Source organism: Triticum aestivum, chromosome 3D (genome assembly GCF_018294505.1).
Source record: "Triticum aestivum cultivar Chinese Spring chromosome 3D, IWGSC CS RefSeq v2.1, whole genome shotgun sequence".
Lineage (NCBI taxonomy): Eukaryota > Viridiplantae > Streptophyta > Magnoliopsida > Poales > Poaceae > Triticum > Triticum aestivum.
Window position 1 is genome coordinate 296,696,780 of NC_057802.1, and position 16,623 is coordinate 296,713,402.

Consider the following 16,623-nt stretch of genomic DNA (forward strand, 5'->3'; position numbering starts at 1 on the left):
TTTGAGTCAGGGTGGCCAAGCCCTTCTCAATCCTCAGTGTCGACTGGATCAGATATGCAAGTTGATCTTGCTTGCTCTTCAGGAAAACTTGAGATGCCTCTTCAACACTTGGCATCTTGGCAGCTTTCTCAGCCTTTGCTTTGGCTCTCTTCTCCTGTGCTTGAATAGATGTGGGGTCTTCCTCATTCATCACGACAGTGTTGTCTTCAAAATCAGGATGCAAAGGAAGGTGCTCCTTGTCCAACAGATATGTTCCTGTGCCCATCTTGGAGTTGATGAGCTCCTGAATGTGTGGAGCATACCCACAGCTTCTCTTCTGATCAGCAGCTGTCCTCTTGATTGTTTCTACAATCAAACTCATAACCTTGAACTTCTGAGGCACATCAAACAAGTGTAGCAAATTGATAGCATGTCCTCTAATCATCTTGTGATCTCCAGATTTGGGCAGCAATGTGTGCCTAAGGATCCAGTTGATGGTAGGCAGACCAGACAACAAGAAGTGTACAGATCCAAGCTTGTGAGTCTCCAAAGCTATATCTGGGATCTCCCTGTACATGTGTGCCATAGTGTTGTGGTCTTTCTTCTTGGTCGCATACACACCCCAAGTCATCTTCATGTTCTTCAGGGGCATTGATCAGCTTGGCCCATTCTTCAACTGTGGATTGGTACCTAGTACCTTCTGACATCCAAACTATCTTCCCATCTGGGTAAAAGTGAGCAGTGGAGTAAAATTGCATGATCAGCTCATCATTCCATTTTGTGAGCTTCTGAGCCACAAATTTATCCACGTGTAAAATCATCATTGGCTGGAGGAAACACGTGTCGGCTCACCGTTGGGACAGATGTCATCCACTCATTGGACCGAAAGCGCCTATGATACGTCGACACGTGGCACGGCCCAACAGAGGCCCATTCCTGTGAAAAGTCCGGCCCGTTTGACTTGGTCAAAAGGTGGCGGGCCGGCCCACGGCAAGCCTGTTAACGACCTGTTCGCATATAGCCCATTTTACAGCCCGCTAACCCAGGGCCCGTTTACGGCCTATCCGAATTACGCCCAGTAGCGTCATCTGGGCCGTCTAATATAATTCCAGCCCGTTTTAACTTCCGGCCCATGTATGGCCCATGACGTCTTTCGGCCCATGAGGCCCTTTGTAACTCTCGGCCCATTAACGGCGAGTGGTAAAACTGGCCCATAATGAACAGTGTATCACTTTATACCCATTAACGGCAAGTGGTGAAACTGGCCCGTAATGAACAGTGTATTACTTCATACCCATTAATGACCCATTATTCCATTGGGCCGTTTCCATCCCATGTTATCTTTCGGCCTTCTTAGGGCCCATTTATTCTTGGGCTCATTTCCAGCATTCGGTTACTTACAGCCCGTTACTGTCATTTTCTGCTTGTGGGCCAAATTCAGCCCGTGGTTACAGTCGGCCCGTTTGTGGCCCGTTAATACGTTGGGCCGTTTTCATGTCTTAATAACCCATTGGGCTGTTTTCATAGAGTTATCAAATACGGCCTATTAACGGCCCGTTATTGTCCACGAATAGTACGACCCATGATTGGCGAAATGATGATACGCCCCGTAGAAGGCCCATGGATCCTACGGCCCGTAAAAGGCCCATGGATCATATGCCCCGTAGAAGGCCCATGGATCCTACGGCCCGTATAGAAGGCCAATGGATCCTACGGCCCGTAGAAGGCCCATGGATCATACGGCCCGCAGGAGGCCCATGGTTACAACATTCCGTGTGTTGCCATGATTATTTTGGCCTAGTTTCCAAAAATAGGTTATTGTGGCCACTAGAAAAACACAGAAAAAGAACTGCAGTGACTACAAGAAAACAACTAAACAAGACAATAAGGAAATAAATAAGCAAGCAATTAACGCTAGCCCATTACCGCTATTACACATATTACATCCACTGGGCATCAAAGTTCGCCACCAGTGCAAATATAGGGAACAAAGCAGCATATTACATACACTGGCCGTCAAAATTGGCCACCAGTATAAATAAACGCGGCAGCAAAACAAGAGCATAACTGAAACAACTTCAGAAGAGCTCAAGAAACGTTATCCTGGGTATCCACCATGCTGGCAATAAGCTTAGCAAGCTTATTAGCTTTGTCCTGTTTGGCGCTAAAATCCTCCAACGCTTGCTGTTGCACCAGAAAGTATGCATCTGAATGCTCTAGGGACTTCCGCAGTCCTTCCGCTTCTTGTCACAGCACAGCTGATCGATGTCTTTCAGCTTGTAGTTGAGACTCAAGAAACCAAACTGATTTAGACAATGAGTTTGAATAGCTTGTGCAAGCGGTAGTGGCCAGTAACTCGAACACTAAACCAAGACAGGAATTTGGGGTTGTCTCACTGTCTTCGAGATAGTCTTCCTTAGTTGTTTTATCAGCTTTGTTGGAGACCAACAAGGATATGTCACTATCCTGAACCTTATCTGCATTACTTCCTTTACCATTGCTTAATAAGGCACTCTTCCCCAATATTCTGTCAGCATTCTAAAAGAAGAAACAAGCAGACACATAACAGGTTTAGCATGTACTAGTATATGAAACTCATTTCGGTGAACCAGTTCATTAGTAAGGTGGACAGGATTAAACTACCAACTCTTCTATTGCCAAGTACTAGTACATAATAAAAGCATCAAACAAACATATATCTATGTCCTATGGTCACTGCATTGTCTTGCCAAATCAAAATAGAGACACGGTTCAAATCATATCAGTTCAAGACAAAGCAGCAGTGAAAGAATACAAAGCGTGGGAAACTACATGGCACAACAAGATTTCAGATGGGTACCACAGGTCTACGTGTACAACAACACTATTGGCTCTGTTGTGATGCTAGTAATGTGCATGATATGAGAAGTCAACTGTATACACAATTGAAATTGAAATCAACAGAGCTATTGATAAGAGCAAGCCTGTTAAAGAAACATGTGTGAACGTACCTGTTGTGCCATTGGAGCTTCGATTGGATCCTTCAATTTAAAAATAAGTTTGTATGAGTAAGTACAGTGATACAAGAGCAAAGCAGTATGCACGATAGCAATCATAGTTAAAAAAGGCGCGCCTAAGCGAGCGCTTAAGCGCGCCTAGGCTCTAGGCGTTGGCAAAACGCATTGTGCATAACTACGCTTAATTTGTGCATAACTGCGCATAAGCATGCGCTTTGGTCAGTAAAGCGCAAGGCGGTGGAAAAACGCACAATTAATGCCTAGAGCTTTTTTGAACTATGATAGCAATGGAATCTTAAATTAGAACAGTTGTTCTACAGGTTTAGGCACTTGTTCTACATGAACAGAGTACAGTAAGACGCAAGAATATAGTACTTTAAAATAGAAAATGAGCTCATAGACCTTACCACATTCTTGGTTCGGGACCAGTACAGAACAAGGCGTTCCCAGTCATCGTCCAGTAAATGTGTCTCAGGAGAACGTAAGGGAATTTGATGAGTTTCTTTGCCGGTGAAGTACGTTTTCTTCAGGTAATTCCGATACTGCCACCAAGCATTCTTGAAGATAGCAGAGGTATTAGCACAGGTTACCTCATCCTGAGTTTCCAAATCGGTCCTTCTCTATAGAGAAAAATGGGAAAATTTGCTGTATTATAACCATCATGGAGGTAGGATGCATGGGACAAAGCAAAGTAATTGCCATGAATAACATTACTTACACATAACTCCTGGACAAACACCTGCAACTGGAATTTTCCTTCATCTTCAGTATAATATTTCCAAGATGGGAAGATACGCACATACGATTTAACAACATCAAATGCGATAGATGCTAAACTACGACTAGCTGGTTGTGCTTCCTCCAGAGGAATAGGCGCACTAACTGGCGGAGTTGGGGTTCGCCGTGGTAGTACTGGCCCTTTGGGCACTGGAGCTGCCTTACTATCTGCTCTTGTTTGGGAGCTCTGTGGTGGAGATGGTGTTGTGTCAACAGGAACTGGGTTACTATCTGTTGGGGTTGGGGTTAGATTGGGTGAAGCTGGTTCTCTGTCCATCGCAGTAGGGGTACAATCTGCGAGAGTTTGGGTTATGTGTGGTAGGGCTGGTTCTCGTGCATGTACAACCGGGGTGCTATCTCCACCAAGAGGTAGCACTATTTTATTTGAAGACCGTGTTTTTAGTCTGCTAGATACTGGCATCTGCTACCTCTTGAGCACTGCGTTGGTTTTCCCTTGAAGAGGAAAGGGTGATGCAGCAAAGTAGCGTAAGTATTTCCCTCAGTTTTTGAGAACCAAGGTATCAATCCAGTAGGAGGCTACGCGCGAGTCCCTTGCACCTACACAAAACAAATAAATCCTCGCAACCAACGCGATAAGGGGTTGTCAATCCCTTCACGGTCACTTACGAGAGTGAGATCTGATAGATATGATGGGATAATATTTTTGGTATTTTTGTGATAAACATGCAAAGTAAAATAAAAGCAAAGTAAAAAGTGAAGGAAATAACTAAGTGTTGGAAGATTAATATGATGAAGATAGACCCGGGGCCATAGGTTTCACTAGTAGCTTCTCTCAAGAGCATAAGTATTTTACGGTGGGTGAACGAATTACTGTTGAGCAATTGATAGAATTGAGCATAGTTATGAGAATATCTAGGTATGATCATGTATATAGGCATCACGTCCGAGACAAGTAGACCAACTCCTGCCTGCATCTACTACTATTACTCCACTCATCGACCGCTATCCAGCATGCATCTAGAGTATTAAGTTCATGAAAACAGAGTAACGCCTTAAGCAAGATGACATGATGTAGAGTGATAAATTCATGCAATATGATAAAAACCCCATCTTGTTATCCTCGATGGCAACAATACAATACGTGCCTTGCTGCCCCTACTGTCACTGGGAAAGGACACCGCAAGATTGAACCCAAAGCTAAGCACTTCTCCCATTGCAAGAAAGATCAATCTAGTAGGCCAAACCAAACTGATAATTCGAAGAGACCTGCAAAGATAACCAATCATACATAAAAGAATTCAGAGAAGATTCAAATATTGTTCATAGATAAACTTGATCATAAACCCACAATTCATCGGTCTCAACAAACACACCGCAAAAGAAGATTACATCGAATAGATCTCCACGAGAGAGGGGGAGAACATTGTATTGAGATCCAAAAAGAGAGAAGAAGCCATCTAGCTACTAACTATGGACCCGAAGGTCTGAGGTAAACTACTCACACTTCATCGGAGAGGCTATGGTGTTGATGTAGAGGCCCTCCGTGATCGATGCCCCCTCCGGCGGAGCTCCAGAACAGGCCCCAAGATGGGATCTCGTGGGCACAGAAGGTTGCGGCGGTGGAATTAGGTTTTTGGCTCCGTATCTGATCGTTTGGGGGTACGTAGGTATATATAGGAGGAAGGAGTACGTCGGTGGAGCAACAGGGGTCCCACGAGGGTGGAGGGCGCGCCCTGGGGGGGTAGGCACGCCCCCTACCTCGTGGCCTCCTCTTTTGTTTCTTGACGTAGGGTCAAAGTCTCCTGGATCATATTCTTCCTAAAAATCTCGTTCCCGAAGGTTTCATTCCGTTTGGACTCCGTTTGATATTCCTTTTCTGCGAAACTCTGAAATAGGCAAAAAACAACAATTCTGGGCTGGGCCTCCGGTTAATAGGTTAGTCCCAAAAATAATATAAAAGTGAATAATAAAGCCCAATAATGTCCAAAACAGTAGATAATATAGCATGGAGCAATCAAAAATTATAGATACGTTGGAGACGTATCAAGCATCCCCAAGCTTAATTCCTGCTCGTCCTCGAGTAGGTAAATGATAAAAACAGAATTTTTGATGCAGAGTGCTACTTGCCATAATTTCAATGTAATTCTTCTTAATTGTGGTATGAATATTCAGATCCGAAAGATTCAAGACAAAAGTTTAATATTGACATAAAAATAATAATACTTCAAGCATACTAACAAAGCAATCATGTCTTCTCAAAATAACATGGCCAAAGAAAGTTATCCCTACAAAATCATATAGTCTGGCTATGCTCTACTTCACCACACAAAGTATTTAAATCATGCACAACCCCAATGACAAGCCAAGCAATTGTTTCATACTTTTGACGTTCTCAAACTTTTTCAATCTTCACGCAATACATGAGCGTGAGCCATGGACATAGCACTATATGTGGAATAGAATGGTGGTTGTGGAGAAGACAAAAAGGGAGAAGATAGTCTCACATCAACTAGGCGTATCAACGGGCTATGGAGATGCCCATCAATAGATATCAATGTGAGTGAGTAGGGATTGCCATGCAACGGATGCACTAGAGCTATAAGTATACGAAAGCTCAACAAAAGAAACTAAGTGGGTGTGCATCCAATTCGCTTGCTTGCGATGACCTAGGGCATTTTGAGGAAGCCCATCCTTGGAATATACAAGCCAAGTTCTATAATGAAAAATTCCCACTAGTATATGAAAGTGACAAAATGAGAGACTCTCTATCATGAAGATCATGGTGCTACTTTGAAGCACAAGTGTGGTAAAAGGATAGTAACATTGTCCCTTCTCTCTTTTTCTCTCATTTTTTTGGGCCTTTTTTTATGGCCTCTTTTTTTTCGTCCGGAGTCTCATGCCGACTTGTGGGGGAATCATAGTCTCCATCATCCTTTTCCTCACTTGGGACAATGCTCTAAAAATGAAGATCATCACACTTTTATTTTCTTACAACTCAACAATTACAACTCGATACTTAGAACAAAATATGACTCTATATGAATGCCTCCGGCGGTGTACAGGGATATGCAATGAATCAAGAGTGACATGTATGAAAGAATTATGAACGGTGGCTTTGCCACAAATACGATGTAACCTACATGATCATGCTAAGCAATATGACAATGATGGAGCGTGTCATAATAAACGGAACGGTGGAAAGTTGCATGGCAATATGTCTTGGAATGGCTATGGAAATGCCATGATAGGTAGGTATGGTGGCTTTTTTGAGGAAGGTTTATGTTGGGTGTATGATACCGGCGAAAAGTGCGCGGTATTAGAGAGGCTAGCAATGGTGGAAGGAAGAAAGTGCGTATGATCCATGGACTCAACATTAGTAATAAAGAACTCATATACTTATTGCAAAAATCTAAAAGTTATCAAAGCAAAGTATTACGCGCATGCTCCTAGGGGGATAGATTGGTAGGAAAAGACCATCGCTCGTCCCCGACCGCCACTCATAAGGAAGACAATCAATAAATAAATCATGCTCCGACTTCATCACATAACTGTTCACCATACGTGCATGCTACGTGAATCACAAACTTTAACACAAGTATTTCTCAAATTCACAACCACTCAACTAGCATGACTCTCATATCACCATCTTTATATCTCAAAACAATTATCAAGCATCAAACTTGTCTTAGCATTCAACACACTCATAAGAAAGTTTTTACTAATCTTGAATACCAAGCATATTAGGATTATTTAAGCAAATAACCATGCTTTTTAAGACTCTCAAAATAATCTAAGTGAAGCATGAAAGATCAATAGTTTCTATAAAACAAATCCACCACCGTGCTCTAAAAGATATAAGTGAAGTACTAGAGCAAAACTATATAACTCAAAAGATATAAGCGAAGCACATAGAGTATTCTAACAAATTCCAAATCATGTATGGCTCTCTCAAAAGGTGTGTACAGAAAGGATGATTGTGGTAAACTAAAAAGCAAAGACTCAAATCATACAAGACGCTCCAAGCAAAACACATATCATGTGGTGAATAAAAATATAGCTCCAAGTAAAGTTACCGATGGAAGTAGACGAAAGAGGGGATGCCTTCCGGGGCATCCCCAAGCTTTGGCTTTATGGTGTCCTTAGATTATCTTGGGGGTGCCATGGGTGTGACGCCCGGGTAATTAGGCTACAGTAATCCCACGTTAATGATGCCACGTCACCACGGTTACTGTTGTTAATCTCGTGTTAGTTCAAAATCGATTCGAAATTCAAACTTAAAATAAAGTCAAACGGTAAAGATTTTCAAATATTAAAACTAAAATGTTGGGGTGTTGCCAAATAATGCATAGGTAATTATTGTGGAGAAACCACACCTTTATAAAATATTTAAATACTATTAGATGAATAAAACAGTAGCGAGAACTATTATCTAAATACTTTTAAATTCAAAAAAATTACAAAACTAATTTAGTTTGGGTAGCAAGTTAGTGTGGCTGTGGCATATTTGGTAACATCAAATTAGGTGCCATTTTGGCATTTCGCTAAAACAAAAATAAAAGGAAACTAAAAGAAAATAGAAAAGAAAAAAAAACAACACACACAGGGCAGAGAACCCCCTTGGCCCAACTGGGCCTCGGCCCAGCCGCCCCCACCTGGCCGCTAACAGGCCGGCCCACCCACTCCCCTCCATAACCCCCACTCTCCTCGGTCCAACCCTAACCGACACCCATTCCCCCCCCCCCCACGATCCCCACTCCCCCGGATCCACTCCCCCTCTCCCTCCCACTGGATCGGCGCCACCGCGGCACCCCTCGCGCCCGATCCCGCCCGTCGCCGTCCTCCACCGTCCCCAACCGCTCCGCCCCCCACTCCCTCTCGATCTCTCTCTCGCCCTTCCCCGATCTGGATCGGGGCAACCACCCGATCCCATCGCCCCGTCGCCGCCTCGACGTCGCCGCCACCCGCCCCCATCGCTCGACGCCGGTGCCCTGCCACCTCGTCGCCCCGTCCACGACCGCGCCATCGCTGGACCCCGACCGGAGCTACCTCGACCCCGCCTCCCCAACGCCGCGTCGCCGGACTGCCTCCTTGTCTTCCCCAGCGCCGCACGTCGTCCCCGTCCTCCTCCCCAAGGGCTTCACCGAGCCACGCCGACCCTCTCCCCAGCAACGCTAGTGAGCGCCACCCCCTCTCCCCCTCGTCTAACGCGGACACGCCGTGGTCGCTGTGCCCCGCGTGCGCTCGGCCGCGTTCACCGCATCCTCGCCAGCCACCCGTGCCCGCCCGCGCCGGCCTTGGCCTCCCGCGACCAAGCACCGACCGCGCCCAGCCCCTACCGCCGCCCAGCCACCACCGCCTCCATCCTGCGACGCCTGTCCGCACCCGCCAGGGCCGCCGCCGTCCGGGGCCGCCCCTGCTCCCCACCACCTGCCGCTGTCGAGCGAGGCCGCCGGCGCAGCTGGGCCTCGTGCCCTCGCAGCGATGGCCTCGGGCACGGACACCCATCGCCCGAAACCGCAGCGCCCCTACGCCTGAATCGCCTGGCGCCAGTTGGCCCGACCCGATAGGCCCCCAGGGCCAATGGCAAGTGGGGCCCACGCCCCAGAACGTCAATTAAAAAAAGAATAAAAAAAATTAATAAATAAAAATAAAAATGAATTAATAAAATTAATTATTAATTAATTAATCCTGTTTAATTAATCTAATTAACTAGTTAGTTTAATTAAATAGCAATTAGATTAGTTAAACCCTAATTAGACTAAACAGTCAATGACGAACGGGACCCACACGTCAGTTGACCAGTCAACTCCCTTGTTGACTGCTAATGTCATGCTGACGTCAGTGTGCACTGTTCTGGATAATGTTGGATTTAAATAAAATAATTAAAATCAGAAAATGATTAAATCTTTAGAAAATCATATAAAATAAACCGTAGCTCAGATGAAAATACTTTCTACATGAAAGTTGCTCAGAACGACGAGACGAATCCGGATACGCAGCCCGTTCGCCCGCCACACATCCGTAGCATAGCAAACCTGTAACATTTCACCTCCGGTTCATCTGTCCGAAAACGCGAAACATCGGGAATACTTTCCCGGATGTTTCCCCCCTTCGCCGGTATCACCTTCCACCGCGTTAGAGCATACCTAGCACCGCGTATTGCCATGTTATGATTTGTGATGCTTTGTTTTCTCCGTATTTACTGTTTCTTCCCCCTCTTCTTCTCCGGTAGACCCCGAGACCGGCGCTGATGCCGCTGAGTATGACTACGTCACCGACGACCCTTCTTCCTGTACAACAGAGCTTCCAGGAAAGCCCCCCCCCTTGATCACCAGATATCGCCTATTCTTCTCTATACTGCTTGCATTAGAGTAGTGTAGCATGTTACTGCTTTTGGTTAATCCTATTCTGCTGCATAGCCTGTCATTGTTGCTACAGTTGTTACCCTTACCTGTTATCCTACTGCTTAGTATAGGATGCTAGTGTTCCATCAGTGCCCTACACTCTTGTCCGTTTGCCTTGCTATACTACTGGGCCGTGATCACTTCGGGAGGTGATCACGGGTATATACTATACACATTATATACATGACACATGTGGTGACTAAAGTCGGGTCGGCTCGAGGGGTACCCGCAAGTAATTCTGATGAGGGGGCTGAAAGGACAGGTGGCTCCACCCCGGTAGAGGTGGGCCTGGGTTCCTGACGGCCCCCGACTGTTACTTTATGGCGGAGCGATAGGGCAGGTTGAGACCACCTAGGAGAGAGGTGGGCCTGGCCCTGGTCGGCGTTCGCGGATAAATAACACGCTTAACGAGTTCTGGGTATTTGATCTGAGTCTGGCCATTTGGTCTATACGCACTAACCATCTATGCGGGAGTAGTTATGGGTATCCCGACGTCGTGGTATCAGCCGAAGCACTTCTTGACGTCAGCAACTGAGTGGCGCGCGCCGCATTGGACCGTAAGCTCGCGCTTGTATTAAGGGGGCTAGGCCTGCTTCCGGCCGCGTACGTAACGTGCAGGTGTGCATAGGGCGATGGGCCCAGACCCCTGCGCGCATAGGGTTAGACCGGCGTGCTGACCTCTCTGTTGTGCTTAGGTGGGGCTGCGACGTGTTGATCTTCCGAGGCCGGGCATGACCCAGAAAAGTGTGTCCGGCCAAATGGGATCGAGCGTGTTGGGTTATGTGGTGCACCCCTGCAGGGAAGTTTATCTATTCGAATAGCCGTGTCCCTCGGTAAAAGGACGACCCGGAGTTGTACCTTGACCTTATGACAACTAGAACCGGATACTGAATAAAATACACCCTTCCAAGTGCCAGATACAACCCGGTGATCGCTCTCTAACAGGGCGACGAGGAGGGGATCGCCGGGTAGGACTATTGCTATGCGATGCTACTTGGAGGACTTCAATCTACTCTCTTCTACATGCTGCAAGATGGAGATGGCCAGAAGCGTAGTCTTCGACAGGACTAGCTATCCCCCTTTTATTCTGGCATTCTGCAGTTCAGTCCACTGATATGCCCTTTACACATATACCCATGCATATGTAGTGTAGCTCCTTGCTTGCGAGTACTTTGGATGAGTACTCACGGTTGCTTCTCTCCCTCTTTTCCCCTTTTCCTTTCTATCTGGTTGTCGCAACCAGATGCTGGAGTCCAGGAGCCAGACGCCACCGTCGACGACGACACCTACGATACTGGAGGTGCCTACTACTACGTGCAGCCCGCTGACGACGACCAGGAGTAGTTAGGAGGATCCCAGGCAGGAGGCCCGCGCCTCGTTCGATCTGTATCCCAGTTTGTGCTAGCCTTCTTAAGGCAAACTTGTTTAACTTATGTCTGTACTCAGATATTGTTGCTTCCGCTGACTCGTCTGTGATCGAGCACTTGTATTCGAGCCCTCGAGGCCCCTGGCTTGTATTATGATGCTTGTATGGCTTATTTATGTTGTAGAGTTGTGTTGTGATATCTTCCCGTGAGTCCCTGATCTTGATCGTACACATTTGCGTGCATGATTAGTGTACGGTCAAATCGGGGGCGTCACAAGTTGGTATTAGAGCCGACTGCCTATAGGAGTCCCCTTTCCAACTCCTTGGCCGAAGTTGAGTCTAGTCATTGCAAAACTTTTAGTAACATGGCTGTGTGTCTTACAGGCCCACGTCGCCATTGGGTGGTACTAGGATCTTTTACTCCTTGTCTATATTGTGGGACTCTGATCTCTCTTCTATTCGGGTTAATTGAATTTTACTAAATCTAACATTAGGATCTCGTTATCACTTTCACCCGGAGAGCCCCTTATTACTGATGATCGTCTGCTGCACGTGAAGACCCTGAAGATACTCTCTGCTGATAACCCGAGGACTTGTGTTCATCGCTTTTGCAATTCCCTTTCATCGATAAACTCCTATGGATAACCACGTATACTCGCCATTCATACAATTTTCCCAGTTGATCTTGTTATTACAAGATACCCCGAAATTCTCTCTGTTGTTCCGAGAATCCTTTGAGCTTACTGCCTTGCTGTTCTTTGTCACCTGAATACCCCTACGGATAATTCTCGCACTTACCGAGTATCCGGTCATCCCCAGTTGATTCAAGTATTCCACAATAGTCTTCAAAATACTATTCGATCTCTCGAAAATCCTCAGGAGCCTATTGCTCTTGAAATTCTTGTTTGCTTGCATTATGGTTAATCCCATAAGTCTCGTAATCTTATTGGCATCTCTTGTCATTATCATTTTCAGTCCGTTGATTCAATTTGTTGCGAATGCTCGCAATCCTCAATCATATCCTAGAATTCATTCTTCCGGCTCAGACGTCATTTTAAACGTGAGCTGGATCTCGACCTATCAAATTGCCATCGATTGTACCCCTAAGCCTACTCAACTTATCCATCCTTGATCAGAGCGTTGCTTCTGACCCCATGATTTGGAAATCATAATTCTTTTGCATTTGAACTTTGAGTTAGTCAGTTGTTTCTATAATCAGATCTCCTTGCATTCTTCTTCCTCTGGTTGAGTACCGATGCTCACATCAGATCCCTAGTGGACCATCGGTTCCTTTGTTGGATTTTATCCGACAGTGTCCTTCATATTGAATAACCTTGTGAGCCTTTCCATGGGTATATAATGCCTTTGGTAAATTGTATCATCTGTTTTTGAACAATGCTCTTCTTTCGAGCTTGTAATATTTACTCCGAAGTTTGTGGTATATGTCCCTAAGATGACTTGACGGGTTGAACCTATGCCTTTCATAATATGTATGAACTCGAAAGTTTTTCATGAGTCATACTCTTCTGGTATTTTGCCAGATAAAATTTCAACACTACAACTTCTTTGAAAAATGAGAAGTGAATGAAAGGTTATGCATTGGAGAAGTGGGAGTCGACCTTGAACCTTTGTGTTCATGCCCATGGACACGATGTAGATCCTATCATGGAAGCTTCTTATAATAATAACTATTTCACTGGTATAATATCATCTGGTATCGGTGAATTGATCCTTTGCGATCGTGGTTCCGACCATGTTCTCCTTTAAATACCATTTCCTATGCAAGTTCAAGTAATTGTCTTCTGAAGAGCAATACCCCAGTCCAATCTCTACTTTGGTTTGTCGTCGAGTATTACCCCCCTGGTATCTCGAGATTATCACGGAACTACATAACTTATTATGAGTTCTCCATCAAGTATTACATTCTCATTGATTCCAATTTTTCACGGGCTCCGAGTTATTAAACATTCAAGGACATCGATAACTGAATCGAGTCCGCATCACGATTAAACAACTCTTAGTAATCTCCTTTGCTTACGAGTTCATTCTCGATCACGTCATCCCTAGCCTGCTCGGCTATGTCATTATCGTGCCGATTTTAACTGTGCTACCTGGTCTTTATTCCCGGAGCACCACTTTCGACGCTGAGCTAAGCTTACGTCGATTTTCCTCGTCATATCTTTTCGCCTTGAACAGCAAGCTTGATTTCGAGTTTGTGTCGTACCCCTGGTTCCAATAACTTTTCGCTTCATCATTCCTTTGACTTGATGTCATCGCTGATCGATTACCTCTTCATAAATTCTCGCTACAAATGTGTCGTGAACATCATCAACATTCTGAGCTCTTCCAAGATATCTATCGAATTCTGGATGAGAAATACCATCCTTGCCCTCGATGATTTGTTTTATCATCGACCATTTTATTGCCTTCCATTCAACACAAACTTGTTCGTGTTTTGTGTTGTACCTTGATTTCCTTGCTATCTAGCTTATGATATGTTCTACCTTGGAGTATTACCATCTTTTATGTCAAGTATGTCGTAAGAATTTCACCACCTCGTATGACATCTTGGTACAGTGATACTTCTCCCCATCACCATTCTTTCTTGGTCTCCGTGTAGTTTCTAAAAGGAATACCGACAAATGGTCTGTGATGTGTAAATTCTAAACTTCTAGCAACCCTACTGCTTTGAAGTTATTGGTCTATAGTTTCATTCTACGTCTATGGCTTAATGAATCATCATTCGAACATTGATTGTGCTACCTAGCCCATATTTCGGGTGCACATTTCAACCAATGTTTAACTGTGTATGTTTTCCTCGAGCATACATCATTAAGTCATTCGATCTAGCTAATGTTATCTCCTTGTTCACATAGTGTTGGAAATCCATCTTTTAGAAATCTCAATGGATTGTCGCTGAGTTAATCAGTCACCTCCTCACCTCTCCTTGATGTAATGATGAACCCTTGTTCGGAACTCGCTTCCATAGTTCATCTCCCAAGAATCTTCGATGTCGTTTCGACAATTTGTGTTGCACCTTTCTTCTCAGGCATCCTGAGTCTGAGTTATCCTGACACCAATTAGATCTGAATCTCGGTCAGATATGATGGTTGGAACATATTTCCAAGAGTTATAACATTGGCCTATTTATGACCCGGTAAGGTGATGATACCCAGCCCACCTGGCGGGAGGACCTATTGTTATAAGTTTTCCCTTTTAGCAAGGTTAGCTATTCTTCCAAGAGGAAATTGTAAGACTTATTCTATAAGTTGTTCCTGATGGATCCTTTTTGTTTCCAAAGTCTGATCTTCACCTGTTGACCATGTCAATGCTATCTCGAAGCATGTCTATGGTACTCCGATTTTCAACAGGAACATTTGAAGCCCAATGCTAAATGTTTCCTGCTCAATTATCCAAACACCGTTGTATGGGTAATGTCATGAAATTTCTCTCCCCTTACCTAAAGGGTTTTCTACATTATATCCTATCATGGATATCATGCTCTGCTTGTCCTTGGGAAGGATATACCCTCGAAATATGTGTTTAAACACATTTTCCTTTCCATTGTTCTGTTTACACTGATAATCATATTTTCCTTTCCATTGTTCTGTTTAACCTTTCTTGTAATCTGACTTAGCTGAGCAGAGATAATTCCCTGCTTAGTTGAGCACCTCGTTGTACCACTCTCTCAGTAGACCATGTTACTTTTGTTGATGACATTTCGGTAGCCACCGATGGATGAGAACTTTGCCTATTGGTCCGCCTCGTTTCAACGAGCAGGAAAAATGGTTCTCTTCGTGCCTCGCCCTTGGTACCGACGTTGTTGCCGATATAACTGACAGACTATCCTCTAACAAGCCTTGCTATCATGATCGTGCAAGATGTCACTGCTCCTAAAAAAAACCACATGGTGGGCCCATAACCCACAGTTCCACAGGATCGAAACCCGACTCTTCTATACAACCCTGTTTCTAATGGTTATTCCTCACACTTGGCTCCGTATTTAATTCGCGGGCCACCTTCCTAGTGATCTATTCGGGTATCAGACGCAATACTTATTCTCGTTGCTCTGAACCCCTTTCACCTTCTGATAGGCATCGAACGCTTGCCTATCGGTTTGAAACTTCTCATGGTACCTTCTTACTTTGCTCTCGACATCTTCTTAGGTTTCAATTCGAGAGATACTTATGCTTCTTCACCTGGGTTAACCGCTTGATGCTCGATCTTGTTAGAATCCGTCCTTATAGGGTTTTCCCTTCTCACCCTTTCGTAAGTACGGTGAAGATCCTGAAGGAAGGACGACAAACTTCATCATGATGACCTGAAGCAGAGGACTGAAGACATCAATGTAATGGATCGACCACTTCGAGAAGAGCAACTATGACCGAGAAGAATCGTTATAATTTCGTAACCAGATCCCTTCCCCCTTATAACCGCTCCTAAATCTCGGGACGAGATTTCTTGTAGTGGAGGAGAATTGTGACGCCCGGGTAATTAGGCTACAGTAATCCCACGTTAATGATGCCACGTCACCACGGTTGCTGTTGTTAATCTCGTGTTAGTTCAAAATCGATTCGAAATTTAAACTTAAAATAAAGTCAAACGGTAAAGATTTTCAAATATTAAAACTAAAATGTTGGGGTGTTGCCAAATAATGCATAGGTAATTATTGTGGAGAAACCACACCTTTATAAAATATTTAAATACTATTAGATGAATAAAACAGTAGCGAGAACTATTATCTAAATACTTTTAAATTCAAAAAAATTACAAAACTAATTTAGTTTGGGTAGCAAGTTAGTGTGGCTGTGGCATATTTGGTAACATCAAATTAGGTGCCATTTTGGTATTTCGCTAAAACAAAAATAAAAGGAAACTAAAAGAAAATAGAAAAGAAAAAAATAAATAAAACAACACACACAGGGCAGAGAACCCCCTTGGCCCAACTGGGCCTCGGCCCAGCCGCCCCCACCTGGCCGCTAACAGGCCGGCCCACCCACTCCCCTCCATAACCCCCACTCTCCTCGGTCCAACCCTAACCGACACCCATTCCCCCCCACGATCCCCACTCCCCCGGATCCACTCCCCCTCTCCCTCCCACTGGATCGGCGCCGCCGCGGCACCCCTCGCGCCCGATCCC